Below are 20,008 nucleotides of genomic sequence, written 5' to 3'. Positions count from 1 at the left end.
GAACATGTTGCTCCAAAACTTGCTGGCTTGTCTTTGGGGAAGGCTCTGTTGTTTTGCTAAATGGACACAATGTACCTGGCCAACTTGCCTTCTAAACAACCCTGTTTATGCCTATGGGCGAGGGTGCTGTTCTCAGCTCTGCTCACAAACCCTTTTTTTCTTTTTCTTTTTTTGTGGTGAGTAGTGGTTACTGTGGAGACTCTGAACTGGTCACAGTGTGGAGAATAAGTGACTGCTGAATGCCATCCTTCAATGGGATGACGATGTCACCTCCTCCAATCTTTGGGGAACATGTAGAAGAAGGGGCAGAAGTGATTAATGTAAGAGAGGTGAGTGGCATGGCTAGGTGCTGAAGACCTGTGCTCACGTAATGAAGGGGAGAGAGGAGTCTTGCTAGGTACCTGCTGACCTCCACACACTGTTGAATAAAAGTTTAAAAAAAAATGTAAGAACTGAGTTGGGCATGGTAGTGCATGCTTTTAGTCCCAGCCTTTTGAAGGCAGGCAAATCTCTGAGTTCAAGGGGAGCCTGCCACACACACAGTGAGACTGGCTAACAGAAATATAAAATCTGGGGGACATAGGTGGGGAGTAGTGTAGAATGCTGACTTTAGGGCCCGACGCGGCCACTGCAGTCTTGAATTCATAGCGACTGTTTTTACCTGCACGGGATTGGGCCCATGGACATCTTGTTATGAAGGGGAGGGGGGACTCGTGCAGCCCCACCTCCGGCTGAGCATTTAGAGGCAAGTAGTGGTTGCTGGGGAAGCAGGGATGTCTCCTTCAATCGTATAGTCCTCGTAAGGTGTCCACGTTTCTGTTATCAGCCCCCACTCATGTTCCTGTAATTAACCCTAATGGAACTCACTGGGCCACTAGAAAAAGAAGACGTGGAAGAAGAAGGAAGACTAGTGTGGAAGAGAACCAGAACCAATGGGGGGGGGGGGGGGGAACAAGAGAGTCGTGAGCTGGTGGTGAATAGGATCAAAATACGCTATCTACGTGTATTAAGATGTTACAATGAAACTTACTTTGTATACTTAATGTATGCTAAGAAAACATTAAGTAATGTTAGTTAAATAAGACAGGCACAAAATATTTTTTTTTTAAAAGAAAAGAAAATTTTCTGGCTTAAGTCACTACCGTCATTATAGGGGACATTTCAGGTCTGGAATGTGCGTGGGAGTCAGCTCAATGACCCCCCCCCCCCCCCCCCCCCCCCCCGTTGACTGACTCAGTGGTACCTATTGGCTAGAAGAGCTGGTTTGGAGGAACCCGTCTACGCCTGTGGGAGGAGGGAGCTGGAGGCCCAGCACAGTGGGGACTGTGGACAGGAGTCACACACAAGCTCCTGAGGGGTGGCACCTCAGAGCTGGGCCCTTCTCTCAGAGCACTTCAAGAAAGAGGCAGAGGAGGATGCCGGGAGGACTCGCACATCCTGGCTACTGAGAAGGTTGTCATGGGTCCTTCTTGTTATTAAGGCAGTCACTCAGGTGGCTCAGATTTAGAGAGGGGACTGTAGATTCCTGCTTCATGAAGAATGTGAGGACCTCGTTAATCTAGAACAAATAGATGCAAACACATGCATGCATGTGTGTGCACCCAGGCACATGCTCTTGTCACATATTTATATACACACCCCCCCCAATTCATTCTCTCTCTCTCTCTCTCTCTCTCTTACACACAGAGTCTGCAGAGCTCATCCAAGTTTGAGCCTGCCTTCCTTGGCCAGCATACTTTTGGGGTACAATTAGGCTGGAAGCAGCAGGTCCTGGGATGACCCTGTTGTGGCAGAGCTAAGAGCTCACAGCCTCCCTCTAAGCGTCTGTCCCAGGTCCTCATGAACCTCTGAACAGTGATTTCTGCCCTGGGACTTAAATCCATCATCTTCTGCTTCCCTCGCTAAATCCACAGACATCTGGTGTGCCCAGTACACAGTATCCACAAGGTCTGGAACTGTCAGTCACGTTGTGTGTACTCACTGGAGTCAGAGAACGTGTGGATAGCTAACACTATGCTCCTCACTGCACTCCAGGACACGGAGGCCAAGTCCTTGGTGGATCTGCTCTGCATCTCACACCTGAACCCCTCAGTCTGGGGCCCTCCTTTGCGGTGACATTCACTGGGTCTGTTCTGTGGAGGGTGCTCAGCCTGGCCTCCCACCTGCAGAAGATCCTGCAGAAGTCACTCATTTATGTGCACATTAGGTGAGGTCTGGGACTTCAGCTCTCCATGAGGGTGTGATAAGGAGTAGAGGAAAACCGGAGCCAAGGCAGAGGCACAGAGAGCTGCAGACAGTTGCTGAAGGAGCTGGAGGTCTCCTCCCCTTTAGGGAAGGTGTAAGAATAAGGCTGTGCTAGCCAATCCCACAGCCATCAGCTTGGAATACAGATGGCATCCCGGCTTTGAAGTTACTGGAACCTGGGACAAATCCCAGCTCACCCACCCCAATCTGCTGGTTGTGTAACTTGGGCTAACTAATTCTCTTGACCCTCTGGGCTCCAGCGTCTTCCTCTGAATGTTGAGAAAATTATACCTCTGTTCTTCCATTCAGCAATATTTAATGACTATGTGCCGTGGCCAGAGGCTTCAGGGAATTAGATGACAAGAATAGACCATGTTCCTTACGGAGGAGGCCATCATTAGCTGGATGCTTGTGCAGACAAATATACATCTGCAAGCTGTGCTGAGCGCTATGGGGGAACCATGCAGGTGCCGAGAAGGCACAACCCTCTGAAATCAAGTTGAGGAGGCCAAGGTCAGCTCTGCTGAGGAGCTGACACACTGGGCAGTATCCTGGGAGGAAGGCCCGGCCCGTGTGAAGCACTGGGCAAGGCTGTGCTTTGGAAGCTGAATGAGCTAGAGTGTGGCGTAAAGACAGGGAATGAGATGGAAGGAAGGTTACTCCCCTTGACCTTCAAGTAGGGAGATTTTTTCCAGGGTGGTTTAGTGTACACCATCCATGACAGCTTGCTCTTACCAGCCCAGAACCTCAGTTTGTAACTGGAGACAAGGACCCACTGTGGTATGATCAGGCTCATTCATGACTATGCATTATTGAGCATTATTCAGAAATCAGGGGGCTAGAGAGATGATTCATGGGTTAAAAGCACTTGTTGTGCTGATGGTGGCCGGCGGCGGCGGCGGCGGCGGCGGCGGCGGCGGCGGCGCACGCCTTTAATCCCAGCACTCAGGAGGCAGAACCAGGTGGATCTGTGAGTTGGAGGCCAACCTGGGCTACAGAGTGAGTTCCAGGAAAGGTGCAAAGCTACACAGAGAAACCCGGTCTCAAAAAAACCAAAACAAATGCACTGTTGCTCTTCCAGAGCACCCTGGTTTGGTTCTGAGCACTCATGTGACAGCCCAAACGATCCAGAACTCCTTTGAGACCCACACCTCTCAACCCCTCATTTCTCTTGTTTCATGGTCCAGAGATTTTCTCTAGACAAGATGGGGAATCCTGAGGCCTCCTCCAGACTTGATCTGAGTGGTTTCCTCTCTGTCGGTTTACACAATAGTCTTCTGGAAGGGTCTCTTTTGAGAAACATGTTCTTAAGATGCTGAAGTCAGGGCCCGCAGAAGTCTGAACACTTCTGGATCCTCACTCTAGAAGCTGCCTGTCCCATTCGCTCCTGGGCATGCTGCAGGTTTCTACACCCACAGGGCCCCCTGGGGGCTGGGGCTTCTGTTCTTTGAGTAGCCCCTTCCATGCTTATCGAAGATTTGTCTTTTTGCTTCTCCCTGGGAGATACTCAGCCTTAGGAGGTGTGCCAGATGGTGGTGTAGAATATTATTTATTTAACTCTGTGAAGCTCTGTTACTGTGCCTGTATAAAAACACCTGATGGTCTAATAAAGAACTGAACAGCCAATAGCAAGGCAGGAGAAAGGATAGGTGGGGCTGGCAGGCAGAGAGAATATAGAGGAGAAATCTGGAAGAAGAGCCCATTTGTAACTAGACACGGTACTCCATGATGTGATAATTAGGCATTCATTCAGATAATATTTGTTGAGACTTGAAAGTCAGGCAATGGTGTTAGATATGTAAAAATCAGTAGTCTTTATCATCTTGCTGTAGCTACCTACTGGAGAATGGTTCACAATGATTGTGTTTACAATTGGAACATTGCATGTGGAGTTCAGATGTGTAGCTCAGTGAGGTCGCTAGGGGCCAGCCAAGCAGCCATGGAGTAAGAGTAAAAGTAACATATACAAAAGTAAGAAAGGAAAAAGTCCAGAGGCAAAAGGTAGACGGGATAAGGTAAATTAAGAAAAACTGGTTAGAAACAAGCCAAGCTAAGGCCAGACATTATAATTAAGAATAAGCCTCTGCATGTGATTTATTTGGGAACTGGGTGGCTGGCTCCCCAAAAGCATAAGCAACAACAGATAGTGTCTTTTGCTCATGGTGTGGAGCTTTCTCCAGTCTAAGTCTGGAGGTAGGTGGCTGGCTGGCTTTCTGTTCTGTGCCTTCACTATTCCCTGGGTATCTTCATCTCCTTTTCAGTGATAAAATACCCAACGAAAGCAACTTGAGGGTCAAAAGGTTTATTTGGCTCACAATTCTGGGTTACAGTCCATCATTATGGGGAAACTGAGGCAGGAGGAACTTGAAGCAGCTGGTCATGTTACATCATTGGCCAAGAGCAGAGGGCAATGAAGGCATGTATGCTAGTGTTTTTTGTATGATTACACAGTCCAGGAAGATTCTAGAGTCAGTTTCTAAGGGCGTCTCAATGAGAGATTGTCTAGATCAAGTTGGTGATGGGGGGGAGACTATCTCAGTTGTGTTAGCTGAGGTGGGAAAACCTTCCCACTATGGGTGAGACCATTCCCTAGGCTCAGAAAGGCATGTTCTGAGAAAAATTGGGATGCAATTAATGAAAGGTCTTGGAGAGCTGGCATGTCCTTTAGAAAGCTGAGCTAACCCACATGGTGATACACTCTGAGAGGGTGTGGTCTCTTTTCGGGTGGGCACACTGCACCTGGAGTACTGGCAGCTGAACTAGGGAACTGGGTTTTGCCCTTCAGTCTCCGTGGACTCCATTCACACAATACCCGGAGGATCCCCTTTTAGAGGTGATCAAGCTGGCCGGGTGCCGTGACACACACCTAAGAACCAGGTGTGGCTGCACTGAGGCACACTGTCCTGACTTCTGGTCCCCTTGCTTTCTCCCTGCCTGACCTGTGGCTTCACCCATAGGTTGTGTGTGTTTCCTGATGATGGGGTAGAGAGAGGGGGGAAGGAATGGGGTTTATGACCACATCACTTTCCTGAGTGCCAAGGGAAGTCACCATATGCTGCTTAGTGCTGAATTCTTGTTTTAGGCTGAGCTGGAATTCTCTCTGCTAGAGTGCTCCATCCTGTGGATTTCAGCACAGTCACTGGCTCCTGAGCACCACTACTGGCCAATTCTAGAGTGTTCCTATTGACTCTTTAAAAAACCCTTTTTTGTTGCTAACAGTTTTGTTTTTTGAGGTTGGATCTCACTCATACTATAGTCCAGGCTGGCCTGGAATTTATTTACTATGGAGCCTAAGCGGGCCACAAACAACTGTCATCCTCCTGCTTCAGCTTTCTGAGAGATGGGGATTACAGATGTGAGACATCACATATGGTTTTTGTTCTCTCTCTCTCTCAGTCTCTCTCTGTGTCTCCCTCTGTCTCTGTCTCTGTGCGTGTGTGCGCGTGTGTGAATGCCCATCAATGCATATGCAGAGTCCAGAGGAGAAGATCTGGTGTCTTCCTCCATCACTCTCCCCTCTGTTGCCCTGAGACCGACTCACTGCTTCAGCTTGCCAGTGATCCCCTGGTAGCTGCCTTTCCCACACCCCCAGTGTTGGGATTATACATACACACTGCCATGCTCCCCTTATTTTTTAAGTGAGTGCTAGGGACTCAAACTCAGGTCCTCAGCTTGCACAGCAAATGATCTTACCCACTGAACCGTCTCCCTAGACCCCATCTTGGGTTTTTGAGATAGGGTCTCTCTCCTTAGCCTGGATTGTAAACGCTTTGGCTAGACTGGCTGGATTTGGATTTGGATTACTGGCTGTAATCCCAGCGCTGGGATTACAGACTTATGCTCTCATGCTCAATTTTATGATGTGGGTTCTAGAGATCAAACTCAGGTCCCCGTGGTTGTCAGCAAGCACTTTGCTAACTGAGTCATATCCCCCCCCCCCCCCCCCCCAGTTTATTCTCAGTCCTTAAAAACATAAAGACTGACTTATAAACAGGGCCCAGGTCATGACTGGCTTACCTTATGTCTCTAAATTAACTTCTAATGTTTTTGTTTTTCAGATTCCAATCATGAGAGACCCTGGGTGGATTCGAAACGTGTGGCCTTCCAACATTAACGTGAGTGCGGTAGTTAGAAGGAGTTCTTGGGGTCTCATATGTCAAGATAAAATCCTGTCATAGTGCAGCTTCCTGCTATGGGCAAACAGTCTTCAAATCGGGAATCCATTCTGTGGACGCTTCCAGAGCGCTGTGTTTCATAAGCTCTGCCTAGGCAGCTAACCATTTACCTCATTTCTGATCTCTCCTCCTAGTCCACCACCCTCCAGACACAGGTGGAATCTTACCATCTTCCCAGTTAAAAACCATCCAAAGGCTCCTGGTGTAGTGGAAGCAGGTCCACACTAACACTCATGCCCTTGGTTGCTCACAGCTGTCCCTGGCCATAGTCAGAAATGTCTAATAAGAGCCTGGGTAGCTACATCCGAGCCCTTCACAGCTTCCTCTCAGTCCTGCTGTGGATTCCTTCCTCCTTGCAGCTGGTCCAAGCCTTGGGTCCCATCCCTCCCTGTCATCTCTAGGATTATACCCTGCCCTTGTTCTGTCTGACCCTGGAGCCTGTCTCTGTGGATCTCCCAGTTGAGCCCAAATTCAAGAGCCTGATGCCCATCCCGTCCTCTGACTCTCTTGCCCACTCAAGGCCTCTTGGACTTTCTCCTTATGTCGTGCTATGAGCCTCTGCTCTGGGAATGGTCCTGCTACCTCCCAAATCTTTTTTCTTAGCATATAACCCCTTTGTCTTGGTGCTTAGCTTAAGTTTCAATAGATCCTACAGCACAGTGCAGTCCATGGTTCTTAGGATTTGAGGTAGGGAGGCTCTTGGGGTAGTCCAAGGCAGAGTCAATTACGAAGGCTTATTTGACTTTGCTGTGGCTTCTTCCTTATCTTGAGGTCATTAAACGAAAGTAGCACCTTGGCTCTGCCTTTGAAGATCTCAGCGGCTGGAGGGGCTCAGGAGAAAGGTGGAGCCTGAGGCTTGCATAGGACCTTGGAGGCCTAGCAAAGTGCCCGCCCAAGCAAGGAATTTATTCTTGCATTGATCTGGAGGCCCCAGTGGAGCGAGTGAGGAAGACAGAGCTCCAGGAACTCTGTGAGGGATGGCGTTCTATATCTAAGTTGTAGACCGGAATGGGCCCAGTGAGAGGCCAGGAAGTCTGAGGAGGGGGCCGTTAGTGGCAGTTGAGCCCAGAATGCAGAGCCAATGTTCTGTGAGAAGGGGCAGGAAGTTTCCGGGTAAGCAGTGCCTATTTCTGTGGGGGGTTGAATAGGCTGGTGGTCACGGAAGTAGCCCCACGTTGCTTCCTGTGGCCAACTCCCTATTCTGCAGACCCTGGGGGTAGAAGTCATGGCTACCAGGTTTCCAGCTCACCTCTGGCCCCAAATGCAGGCCAGTGGTTATGGTTCACAGGAGAGTCAGGTGAGGGAAACAGCCCACTAGCCCCACCCTTCCCAGAACTAACTCATCCTAACAAATCAGGAGACATAGGACATCTTTATCACTTATGGCAGAGCATGAAAATCCAAATGTTTGGCTGTTGCTCCACCACATGCAGTATGTAAGAGACACTGAGTGAGATGCCTAACAGAACAGTCATTACTGTGCACAGTAGGCACTTGCTCAGTCCCACACATTAGGGCTTGCTCTCTACCGCAAGCCTCTGCAGCAGGAGAGAAATAGGGGTGGTAACAGCTTGTCTGAGGCGGGTGGAGAAGGTTTAGGAGCGGAGTCTTCTGGGGAGCAATGGAAAAGCTCTAAAGGTTGGCTGAGCATGGGGTAAGAAACGGCCCAGGGAAACAGGGCTGGAAAGGGGAATCATTGGGGATACAGAGAGAAGTGGAGAAGGTGGCAGGAGCCCATGCTGGTGACCAGGAGGACTTATCTCATCTTCTAGAGACTTCATTGATAACGAGGGACAACAGGACCCAGTATTTATCCCATTGACACTGGTGTGTTTACCTCAACTCTCCATTTGCCTCCAAATCTGATTACTGAGGACCTAGAGTCACCTGAGAGTCTCAGTTAAAGATTTCTTTGATGACTAATGTTAACTGATGCAGGAAGCCCCAGCCCACTATGGGTGACATCATTCCCTAGTTAGGGGTCCTGGACTGTGTGAGAGTAGAGGAAGTGAGCTGAGTACGAAACATGCACACGTTCATTCTCTCTCTCTCTCTCTCTCTCTCTCTCTCTCTCTGCTCTCGATTGTGGGTGTGACTAGTTGCTTCCGGCGTGACTTCTCCACAGTGATGGACTGTCACCTGAGGCTGTAAGCCAAAGCGAAGACTTTTTCTTCTCGGTTGTTTTGGTCAGGGTCTTTTACGACAGCAGCCAGATGTGAAACTAGAAAACAGGCGAAGACGCTCTTCCTGTTCCCAATAGTGACTTTTCTTTTTTCTTTTTTAAGTTCTAAAAACTTGCACCTTGTATTGGCTGGTTTTATATCAACTTGACACAAGCTAGAGTCATCAGAAAGGAGGAACCTCAATTCACAAAATGCCTCCATAAGATCAGGCTATAGGCAAGCCTGTAGGGCATTTTCTTAATTAGTGATTGATGGGGGGAGGGCCCAGCCCATGGTGGGTGGAGCCATCCCTAGGCTGGTGGTCCTGGGTTCTATAAGAAAGCAGGCTGAGCGAGCCACTGCTTTTGATGATGTACTGCGATATGGAAGTGTGTGTGAAACAGACCCTTTCCTCCCCACGTTACTTTGGTCATGGTGTTTCATCACAGCGATAGCTACCCTAAGACATACCATTTGAAGTAAAGGGAACACAGCACATGTCCTTCTGCTTCCTGCTCTGTGGCTTTCTCCTTGCCGAGCATTGGGAGTGGAGTCCTCTCAGGTGCCTGGTGATAGGCGGGCACTCTGATCTAGACTCACACGGTGTGGCTCTCAGAGCCTACTGCTGTATTTTCTTAATATCAGTTTGTGGGGATGTTGGTTAGCGACAGGCACCAGCACAGTCAGTTACAACAAGAACTGGTTAGAGTCCTCACTCTGCACAGAACTTTCGTTTTCTTCCGTGGCTTCTTGGGTTTTCTAGAGATGCCCCGAGGCACTGCTTCATCTGTTTATGGCCCCACTGTGGTGACAGCTCAGTTTGCTGTTTCTGTTTATAGCCCTCCACCTCTCCCATCTCTTCTCCCACCCCAGGGAGCACCTTGCTCTGGGCTCTAATTGCTGTCTCTTGCCAGAGGCCTGGGGATCTGCTGGCTCTTCACTCCCCTGAGGGCTGAGCCATCTCCTGTTTACTTACTTACAACTGGACCTGGCATGTTGCAAGCATCAGGATGGCCTCTAACAAGGGCGGTGACACCTTCCATACCACGGCAGGGCTCATTCATTTATTTTTAGCGTGGTGAGCATATTTTCGTCATACCTTTATTTGTAGTTACAGCGAGCCTATTTGTAAGCAGGAATGGTCCTCCATGATGTTTTAATTAGGCATTCATTCAGACAATATTTGTTGAGACCTGGAAGTCAGGCGTGGTGTTAGATACGTAAAACTCAATAGTTTTTATCATCTTGCTGTAGCTGCCTACTAGAGAATGGTTCTCAATGATCGTGTTTACAAATGGAACATTGCACGTGGAATTCAGACGCGCAGCGCAGTGCGAGTCTCTAACAGATCCAGCGTAGTTTGCAGGGGGCGCAGGTAGTGATGTTCAAAGTAAGGTTGAAGAAGGTGAAGAGGGAGAAGACTCTTTGCCCAGGGTTGCTCTGAAAAGGGAACGCTCCATGACACCCATGCTTTCGGTTTCGAATGGGGGAATTTATTAAGTATGCAGTGCCCAAAAGTAAAAGCACAAATGGCGAGTAGCAGACAGACAGACTTCAGCAGCAGCAGGATGGCAAAACATCATCCAGTCAGGGGGCTCATGACATCTAGCAGAGATGACTGGGGACGAGTTGCTGAGGTCATGAGGGAGGTCCCGATTGGAAATTCCTGGGGAGAGTCGAGTGGTCTCTCTGTGGGTGAGCCTCCAGCTTCTGGTTCCCACCACAGGCGTTTTTTATACCTCAGGATAAACACGGTGACCCTAGTTGGAAATGCTCTCCCCTCCAGCTATTCTCAAGAGTGTGGACACCCTCAGCTCTTTGCTGCTTCCCTGCTTCCCTGTTTTCAGGACCAGGGCACCTGTCCCAGGACAGGGTGTCTTAGAGGACACTTGATATAACCATGCTCAAGTCTGAGACGAGGCCCTCCTCATCCCCAGGGTCTGCCTTCCCCAAGCACTGCCGTGGAACAATTTACCAGCACAGAGAGAGGCGTGAAGGGACGTGACAAGAAGGAACCTGACGGGTGTGAGGAATGAAAACCCAAGAGGGCTTGAGCCTAGAGCTGGTGGGGAAATGGTGAAGCCCGGGCAGTGGCGGCTTCTGCTTGGTGGACAGACATTTGATGCAGACAGAAGCGTCTCTCTGAGCCACGTGCTCTCATGGGCCGGTGTAGCCCCGGGGCTCCTGACTGCAGCAGAGTGGGAGCAGTGGCTGAGCTGGTTCACACGGTGCCACAGTAGACTCCGCAAAGCAAATCTAAGAGAGGAGAATTAAAGGGAGGGCTCTAAGGACAGGCTCAAACCCTCCTCAGCTCAGTACGAGTGACTCAGGGAGAGAGGCCAGAGGAGAAAGATGGTCAGAGATAGCTCGGCAGGTGACAGTTGCTGGGAAGGACACGCGTGGCCGGCGTGTTTATGTGAGAGGAGGATGCAGGATAGGTGTCCCAGCAGAGGTACTTACATCCAAGCTTCTTAACCTGTGGATCATAACCGTGACGCTGGATGTGGGAGTCACGGATGTTTGACAAGTAAAGGTTTCTGAACTTGCGACCACCAGAAATGAATTTAAAAAAATCAAATGTGTATCGAACCCAAGGTGTTTATAGCATCAAGGGATGTCACTGCAGCCTTGGTTCAGCACACACACAATGTGCATGCTTTGCATGGCTTGTGTCATCGTTCAATGCGGGTTCAGCCAATGCAGCCTAAAACCCCTCAGCTCAGGTTCACAGCTATTGTCTTCTGAATTACAGTGTTTTTTTTGTTTTTTTTGCTTTTGTTTTTTGTTTTTGTTTTTACAGTATGTACAAATTTTTCTGCTATCACGTTAATAGAAATGTAATGGCTTAATTACAGAAAACAAAGATTTTCAATATTTTTTACCGTTAGTCCTCAGCACGTAAATATCAAATTAGCATGTCTTTATATCGTGTTAGCCAAACAAAAGCATGCATCTCATTAGTATGCAAATTTGCTATAGTCTTTAATTATGAAATTCTATGTGTGTCAAACTATGATTTTAAAGGTTTACTCTATTTTAATTTTATGTGTATGAGTGTTTTATATGTATTTATATAAGTGTACCGTGTATAAGCAGTGGCCATGGAGGGCCGGAAGAGGCATCTGGCCTTCCAGAACTGGAGTCAGATAAATTGTGAGCCACCATGTGGGTGCTGGGAACTGAACCCAAGCCCTTTGCAAGAACAGCCAGGGCTCTCAATCACCGAGCCATCTCTATGTTCCCCAAAGAACTGTACTAATAATTTTTCTGAGTTATTAGCAGAAATTGTGTGATCTGTATACCCGTTTTACACACCTGTGTACTCAGGGTCCCAACAAGCTTTCCTGGTTGAAAAGCTGTCATGGGTGGAAGTTTAAGAAGTCCTGGTTTAGATGCTAGGTCGGAGGAGGAAGGTTCTGTTTACTGATGCTTTCTAGTAGGGAGCCTGGGGTCCTCAGGTGACATGCAGAGTCACCTGGTAATGGCAGAGAACAAACTGGAGCCCAGTTCTCCTGTTCTGCTGACTCACTGTCCTCAGGACAGCCAAAACTCTAGAAGGTTCTGAGATCTTTTGTTTGTCGTTGTTCACTGGACCTGACTTTGGTGGGGGGTGTGGAGGGACAAAATAACACAAGACAGATTTGGCTGGGTCTCAGGACAGACTCAGTGCTGTGATCCCCTAAGCACTGTCCCTACAGGGATTTGGGCAGCCTGCAGTTGGGGCATGTGATCTGGCGCAAGGACAAAGCAAGTTTTCTTGTGCCCTCTTGACTCATGGGGTGAAACTGTGGTCCCCTCTTCATGAATGCCCAGCATGGAGCTTCCCCATCCTTGCTGGGGACGGGAGGGGAGGAAAGCCACTAACGCTCACTGGGGCAATCACAGCTGCCTTCAGAAGCTGGCTCTGCTCCGTCGGCCTCCTCCAGCTCCACCTGTCTGCTCGGATGAGGAACAAGACAGTTTCCCATGGGCTTTTCAGACTACTCTGACAAAGGACCCAGCAGCTCACTTTGGAGGGCAGAAAAAAGGGAGGAAAGAAGGGAGACAGAGGGGGAGAGGGAGAGGGAGAGGGGGAGAGGGGGAGAGGGAGAGAGGGAGAGAGAGAGAGAGACTAGTTCATTGAATCATGCCAGGCAGGACCATTAAAGAGAGAAAAGAGGAGAGGAGAGGAGAGGAGAGGAGAGGAGGAGGAGGAGGAGGAAGAGAGAGAGAGAGAGAGAGAGAGAGAGAGAGAGAGAGAGAGAGATTTCAGCTCATTCCCGACTCCTTTGTTTTAGTGACCACAAATCCACACTTGCAGGTCTTCATTGCCTCTCCATTTCCCGTCCCCACACTGGGTTAAATGACTTGGACCACTGTGCTTAGATCATGACTTATGGTCCCGTTTCTCACTGGGCCATGCTCTTCCAAAGAGTGAGCCAGCATTGTGGTGACTGCAGTGTGACAGCCACAGTGAGTGTGACCCGACCTCAGGAGAGGACCAGCAGAGAGCACTTCCTCAGCAGGAGAATCAGGAGGCTTTCAAGGCAAATCGCTCCTTGGCCTTTTGACTATGACCAAGTATAGAACCTCAAGGTGGCCAACCTGGGCTTTGAAACCCAAACCAGACCAGACCAAAATAAAACATTACTTCCTTTGTTTTAGACTGTCAGGGATTTGTAGCGCAAGATCGGAGAGTTAGGAAAACACAAACTATGCGATCTCATTCTTGTGGCTCAAAGATGATACTGGCAAGTGAGCTTTCTCTCTGGTCTCAAGAAAACAGTTTGTACCTTTGAAGACAGGAACTGTAACTTCAGGTGGAGATGAATAATTTGAATCCCCCAAATTTTGGTATAGAAGGACTGTCACAGTCTGTAGTTACAGTAGAAGAGTCTGGTCCTCAGTAGGAATTCTTCGTAGTTTTTTTTTTTTTTTTTTTTTTTTTTTTTGGTTTTTCGAGACAGGGTTTCTCTGTGTAGTTTTGTGCCTTTCCTGGAACTCACTTTGTAGACCAGGCCCGCCTCGAACTCACAGAGATCCGCCTGCCTCTGCCTCCCTAGTGCTGGGATTAAAGGCATGCGCCATCATCGCCCAGCCTTTGTAGATGTTTTAGGCACAATCACCTTCTCTTGGAGGACAGCTCCAGGTGCTGGATTTGCACGTGACTTGCCAAGAGGGGCCGTCCCATAAGGACAAGCCAACAAATGAGGCAGAGATCCTCCGTGGTTTCCATACCTTTCTGCCCAACTCTGAACAGTGGCGCATGCGCTGTGGAGCCACTGGTCAGTCCAAAGTGTGGACAAGTTCTTACAAGTCTTCCCTGTAAGAACTGGTCTTCCAAATGAAGCTTTCTTTTCACGGTTCAGGAGCACCAACCAAAACCCATGTGGGACAGGGCAGACAGGTTCTGCACACAGTCAGACTCTGTGCATAGTCAGGCTCTGTCCAAGGCTTCCAGGTTTCTCCTTCACTTCTGTTGTGGAACACTCGCCACCAGGCAGCTGATCACGAGCTTAGATGGTCGGTCTCCACACGGGGCAGGAAGAAAGGAGCCAGGGTGTGCCTCGAGACTCTCAGTGAAGAGCCTGGGAACCTAGTGTGATATCCTGGAGGACTTCTGATGTGTGAGTGTGTGTGTGTGTGTGTGTGTGTGTGTGTGTGTGTGTGTGTGTGTGTTTGTGTGTTAGCCCTGCCACCATTTAAGGGACTCTGTTCTGTGTAATAGCTCTCCAGCTTTACAGCCATTCAAAAACTTGTGTTTGTAGTGACCTGGACAGTAATGCAACACTTGTATTCTGGGATTCTTCATGGCTCTCCGGTTTTAGGTATTTCTCTTTGTGTGTGTGTGTGTGTGCGCTTGCGCTTACTTGTGTGTATGTGGGTCAGATGAAAACCTCAGATGCCATATTCAGGAAGGCTGTCTACCTCCCTTGAGACAGTCTCTCAGTGACTTGGAACTAACCAGTTTGGCCAAATATCCTTGGCCAGTGAGCTCCAGAGTTCCTCCTGTTTCCACCATTCTGAGATTACAAACCCATGCTATCACATCCTCCATTTTTCTGAAAAGGTAGATGCAAGGCCAGCTAGTCACTATCTGAGTCATCCCCCCCAGCCTAAAGTGCTTTAGGCATTTCTGAGAGGTCACATTTCCTGGAATCAGTGCTTTTTTTTTTTTTTCCATCCAACATCCTTTATGAGAGTTGCTAAACACCAATTGCCCGTGTTCTGTTAAGGAAAATGGGAGTGGGCAGTGGGCGTCTGCTTCCTTGACATTTTCTGCTTGTTGGATGCCACTCGCTGGATTAGGAGCTCTGTGATTTCCAAAGCAGTGGAGAACTCCAATCTCATGGAAGGATCAGGACCCACCCACCTGCCTCTAGCATCGCCCAGGGGGATCCCTCCCTCTCTAGACATCTGCTTCAGATTCACTGAGCTCAAAGCTCCTCCATCAGATGCTGATGTCACAGCCCCAGTGGTGACATCATAATGCTGACATTCACATATGAACCTGGAGCCTTAGCAGAGCATGGTCATGAACGAAAGCCGGAGAAGGGGAGACAGTTAGTGGGGGGGATTAGGGAGGGGGAATGGGGAGGGAAGAACATGAATAGGGGGTCTCGGGGAGCCAGTCATGCCTCCCCTAACCACAACCACAGAGGGTTGCACTAGCAGACTGAGACCTACGGGGCAGTGAGAAAAAAAGAACAACCCACCACTGGGCTACCAAAGAGCTCGCAAGCAGGGAGCTTCCTGTGAGGTTGATGGAAGACAGATGGGGTCCTCACAGCCTCTTCTCCAGGGGTGGGAGGATAAACTTCCTTCACGCAACTAAGGTACACGGCACCAGGGAGGGGAGAGGGTCATGAGGCTTCAGTGGCTCTTTTCTTTTTCTTTTTTTTTCTTTTAAATTTGTGCGTGGCGATACATGTGTATGTTTTATGTGTATGTGCAAGGGTGTAGGTGCCTCTGTGCTGGAACGGAGGCCAGATGGGGCTGCTGGGTGTCTCTTCTATCACTCTCCACCTTGTGACAGGACCTCACTGAATCTGGAGCTAGGGTGGCAGCCAGAAAGCCCCAGAGAGCCCCTTATCCCTACTCTCCCGACACTAGACTTGGGGATATAGCTGTTGGTGCAGACATGCTTGACTTACTTTACATGGGTGCTGAGGATTTGAACTCGGGTTCTCTGGCTTGCTCATCAAGCACTTGGACGCACAGAGCCATCTCCCTAGATGCTCAGTAGCTCTTTAGATGTCATAGTTTTCTGCCACCGGCTTCCAAGACAGGAACTCAAGAGGAGAACGGTAAGAGAATTTGAGGAAACTAGAACTCTGCATCGAGGCTTTTGGAGTGTCACATTTCACACCCTGTTAATTGGTGTCCTCTGGACTTTTAATATAGACCTCTCTGTCTTTTTCCTTCCTTCCTTTCTTCTCTGCCCTTGCATAGTTCAGCACGCAAAGGCATACCTGCAATGCCTAGTTAGAGATCCTTAGGTCACTGGAGGGAAGATGTCGATGCTGACTGACTTGGGAGAGTTAGTTCTGATGAGAAGGGGTTGTTGTAAAGCAAGGATATCCCATGCCTGTGTGCCCGTATTTCTTTCTGATCCTTTGCCATGTTGTGACCCAGCCAAGGAGGCTGTCGCTGGGTGCTAGCTGAAGGGGCCATCTTTCATTGCTTCCAATCTCCCAAACTGTGACCCGTATGAATTCCTTTATCAAGCACTAGCCTCAGGTATTCTGCTTCCACAATGGAAAACAGGATCTGTGTCTTGTGGCAAAATGTGTTCTGGTGAACCATAACTTTTGAGGGGATATATACCGTATACAGTCCCTTAAAAACATAGTCAAAGAAATGCAAAAGACAAGTTACTGTTCTGCTTATGCAGAACTTGAATTTCAAAGTGAACTGTTTTAAAGACAGTCACCAGAATGATGTGTGTGTGTGTGTGTGTGTGTGGGGGGGGGTGTGTACGTGTGTGTGGGTGTGTGTACATGCTAGTCTGTGCCTGCACATATATGTGTGTCTGTTGCATACAGTAGCCAACCCCACCCTTGTGGGCCTCTGTGATCAATATTTCATTGTTTACCGGGAAGGAAAACAGACACTGCACACTATGGTGGTTTGCATGAGAATGGTCCCCATAGGCTCATATATCTGAATGTCTGATTCCCATTGGTGGACTGTTTGGGAAGGATTAGGAGGCGCCATCTTGTTGGAGAAAGTAGACCATTGGGGGTGGGCTCGGAGGTTTCAAAAGCCCATGGTAGGCCCAGTCTCATTCTATCTGCCTCCAACTATTGGATCAGATGTAAGCTCTCAGCTGCTGCTCCGGCACCACGCCTGCCTGCTTGCTATGCCTGCCTTTTGCCATGCTCCCCACCATGATGATCACGGACTCACCCTCTGAAACTGTAAGCAAGACCCCAACTAAATGGTTCCTTTTATGAGCTGCTTTGGTCTTGCTGTCTTGTCACAGCAGAACATCGCTAGGCAGTAGAACATCGCTAAGACAGATGTTCATGAACTAGGGCAGATGACCGTCTGTGACATTCAGCTCCTCCACTTTATCCTTAAGGATTTCACTCCTCAGCTGCACATTCTCCATCAAAACTCTCACCCACCTTCCTTCAGTTCCACAGTCACTTAGAGTCATCTGGGCGGATTCCCTGTGGGTCCCCCCCCCCCCCCATCCCCAGAGCTTGGCAGAGTTGCTTCTTTAGCTCTGTAGAGCATTATTCCCAAGCAAAATTGTGGTCACTAGTTTTCCTCTGTCTTTCCTGCATTTCCAGGGAGCTTGGAAGTAGCTCACATAGACCAGAGCCTGGCAGCTGCTCTGGTGACTCTGGCTTTAATGTGGCAACACACACACACACACACACACACACACACACACACACACACACACACATTCATATATGCAGGCTTGGCCCACACAATCACAAACCAGGACTCTCCCTCCCCCGCTGTAACCGAACTTCTATGTCACTCTCTAGCTGCCTTCTCTTTCCAGTGAGTGGATGGGCACAGCCTGTGTGACGCTCCTTAGGAACCCATGTAAGCACTCCAAGTTCCATTTTATCAAAAATAAGAATGCAGGAGGACCCGGGTGATGTCCTTTTAAAGGCACGATCACATTGAAGTTCAGATGTCCCTTGGCAGAAGCCACACAGCTGATAAGAGGCAGGGCAGGAGGTAAGGCTGGCGTCTCTGATCTTTAAATCTTCTGTGCTTTCCCGTACGGCACTCAACAGTTCTACACAGGCAAAAGACATTGTGTGTGTGTGTGTGTGTGTGTGTGTGTGTGTGTGTGTGACCACAAACTAGAGAGAGCAGCCTAAATGCCGAGCTCCAGCCCCCCACCCCCAAATGTAGAAGACAAGGCAAGGAGATAGCTAATGTTGACCTCTGGCCTCATGTTCCTGCATACACACACACACACACACACACACACACACACACACACACAAGCGTGTGTGTGTGCACGCCAGCCTCTCAAAGGGGTGTGGAAAGAATTTTTAAACAGTTGCCACAAATACCCCATGGAAAACAGGAAAGGCAGTCTCTTTCCCTTGATGCACCGGGATAAAGGAAGGTCGGAACACTGAGCCACCACCTCACAGCTCTATTCACAAAACAGACGGGTGGAGGGTCCGGGAGATGCTGGCCAGAAGGCTGAGAGAGTGTTCCCAGGCTGCGGAAGTGGAGGATAATGTCTGCCTAGTGTTTTTTTTTTTCTCTCTCTCCTTTCATATGTATGGTACGATATTTGTATACATTAAGTCTATGTTTTACCTTGAATTTCATGCCGCCTTTCTACAGACAAAGGAGTCCTAAATCTCCTAGGCCTCCAGCGTCTTTCATGGGTCATTCATTAAGCCTGTGGGCCCAGCACCCAGCTGCCCCTGGGGGGATGGGGGGAAAAGCAAGAAGTCTCTCTCCCCACCAAGCCCAGGTTCTAGGTCAACCGTGACAGGTGTCCGGGCAGCCAGCCGGCAGCTGCAGCTTACACGGGCAACTTTGAAACGCTTATCATTTGTTGGCAAACTCCATCCCTTTACAGTTTCTTTGTTGCTTCTTTAGAGACACTTAATGATCCTGTCCCTGGGCTTTGGAGATTTTTATCTTAAGTGGTGCAAAGGTTGATCCACTGAACCACCTCCCAGTAGCTGAACAAATTATTCCAGGGGTGGCATGGATGTCTTATCACTGCAGACTGGGCTGCATAGAAACCTGGTTTTATCTGGAAGCCAGCTTCCCTCAATGAGGCCAGAGGCTGGTCAGCTTACTGACTGACACCCTGGCTGTGGCTCAGGTTCCCTGGCTTGCTAGACTGAATGACAGGCCTCAGCAATGCCTTCTGCACAGGCAGGCTTTGCAGATTTTGAGCCACCTGGGATTGCTGATTGATTGATTGATTGACTGATTTACTCATTCATTCATTCATTCATTCATTCATTCATATGAGCTTCTGTTCTGGTCTGAGCACAAATTCACTTTTCACCATTCCGGCGCAGGCTGGAAGTCCAAGATGATGGAGCCAGCATGTTGTAGTTCTGGTGAGGGCTGGCTTCCTCTGGTCTCAGAAGGGCTCTAAGCTAATCCACCCTTGACCCTGGTATTATCCTATAATAGGGGAGCATGTCAATGCATTAATTTGGAGGAGGTATAAACATCGAGTTAACAGCAGTTACTTCTTTTCATTGCGGCTAAAAAAATTATTCCAAATATTTTTTTTTTTTCTGTGCCCACAGAGGTCAGACAAGGGCCTCAGATCCACTGGGTGCTGGGAAGGGGCAGCTCTTAACATCTGAGTCGTCTCTTCAGCCCCTGCTCCAGAGTGAATTCACATAGGGGCTGGGGATAGAGCTGAGTTAGTAGAATGCTTGCCTAGCATACACAAAACCATGGGTTTGCTCTCCAACGTTGTATAAAACTGAGTATAGTGGTCCATGTCTTGGCTACATAGCAAGCTAGAAGCTAGTCTAGGCTGTATGAGACCCTGCCTTAACCAAATAGAAAAAAAACGAGTAGATTGGCCTAGTATATATTTGATACAGCTTTGGCAGCAATTAAACCTTAGAAATATGAGTTGTAGGCATTGCCTCAGGTCTCCAAGAGAAGGGACAAGGGCCTGGACGAGGCCTCTTTCAACCTGCTCTGCAACCTTGCGGACTGCAGTACTGCTATGGCTAACACCTGTTGTGATTGGCTGGTACATATGTCATTCAAGATAATCTGAACCGAGAGGGACGCTGGGAAGGGAGAAGCCTGCAGAGCCCGATGCCCACGTTCTGCTCTGAAGTATCCCAAGGGATCGCTTATTAGATGGTAGTGCCGATGCTGTCATGAGCACTGCAGGCCTAGAAGTGGACCAGGGAGAGGAGAAGGTGACATCTGGCTGGAGGTGAGAACATGTGTCCCCCTCCAGTGCTTCATTCC

General features: G+C 48.9%; 1 protein-coding gene across 6 annotated transcripts in view; it reads left to right on the top strand.

Annotated features, from left to right (window-relative positions):
- Positions 1-6,335: 6,335 nt before the first annotated feature.
- The window catches only part of Lpin1 (lipin 1), a 76,776-nt gene continuing 63,103 nt past the window's right edge, over positions 6,336-20,008 (top strand). For 4 of the 6 annotated variants that reach the window (XM_036170750.1, XM_036170749.1, XM_036170748.1 and 1 more), the window contains exon 1: positions 6,338-6,359. The gene's annotated coding sequence lies outside the window, so the exon portion shown is untranslated. Of the gene's footprint in view, positions 6,360-20,008 lie in introns of all 6 variants that reach the window. The other 2 variants (XM_036170744.1, XM_036170742.1) reach the window with 2 other exon arrangements.

The sequence above is a fragment of the Onychomys torridus genome, chromosome 21, assembly GCF_903995425.1.
Source record: "Onychomys torridus chromosome 21, mOncTor1.1, whole genome shotgun sequence".
Classification (NCBI taxonomy): Eukaryota; Metazoa; Chordata; class Mammalia; order Rodentia; family Cricetidae; genus Onychomys; species Onychomys torridus.
This window is presented reverse-complemented; position numbering and strand designations above follow the sequence as displayed.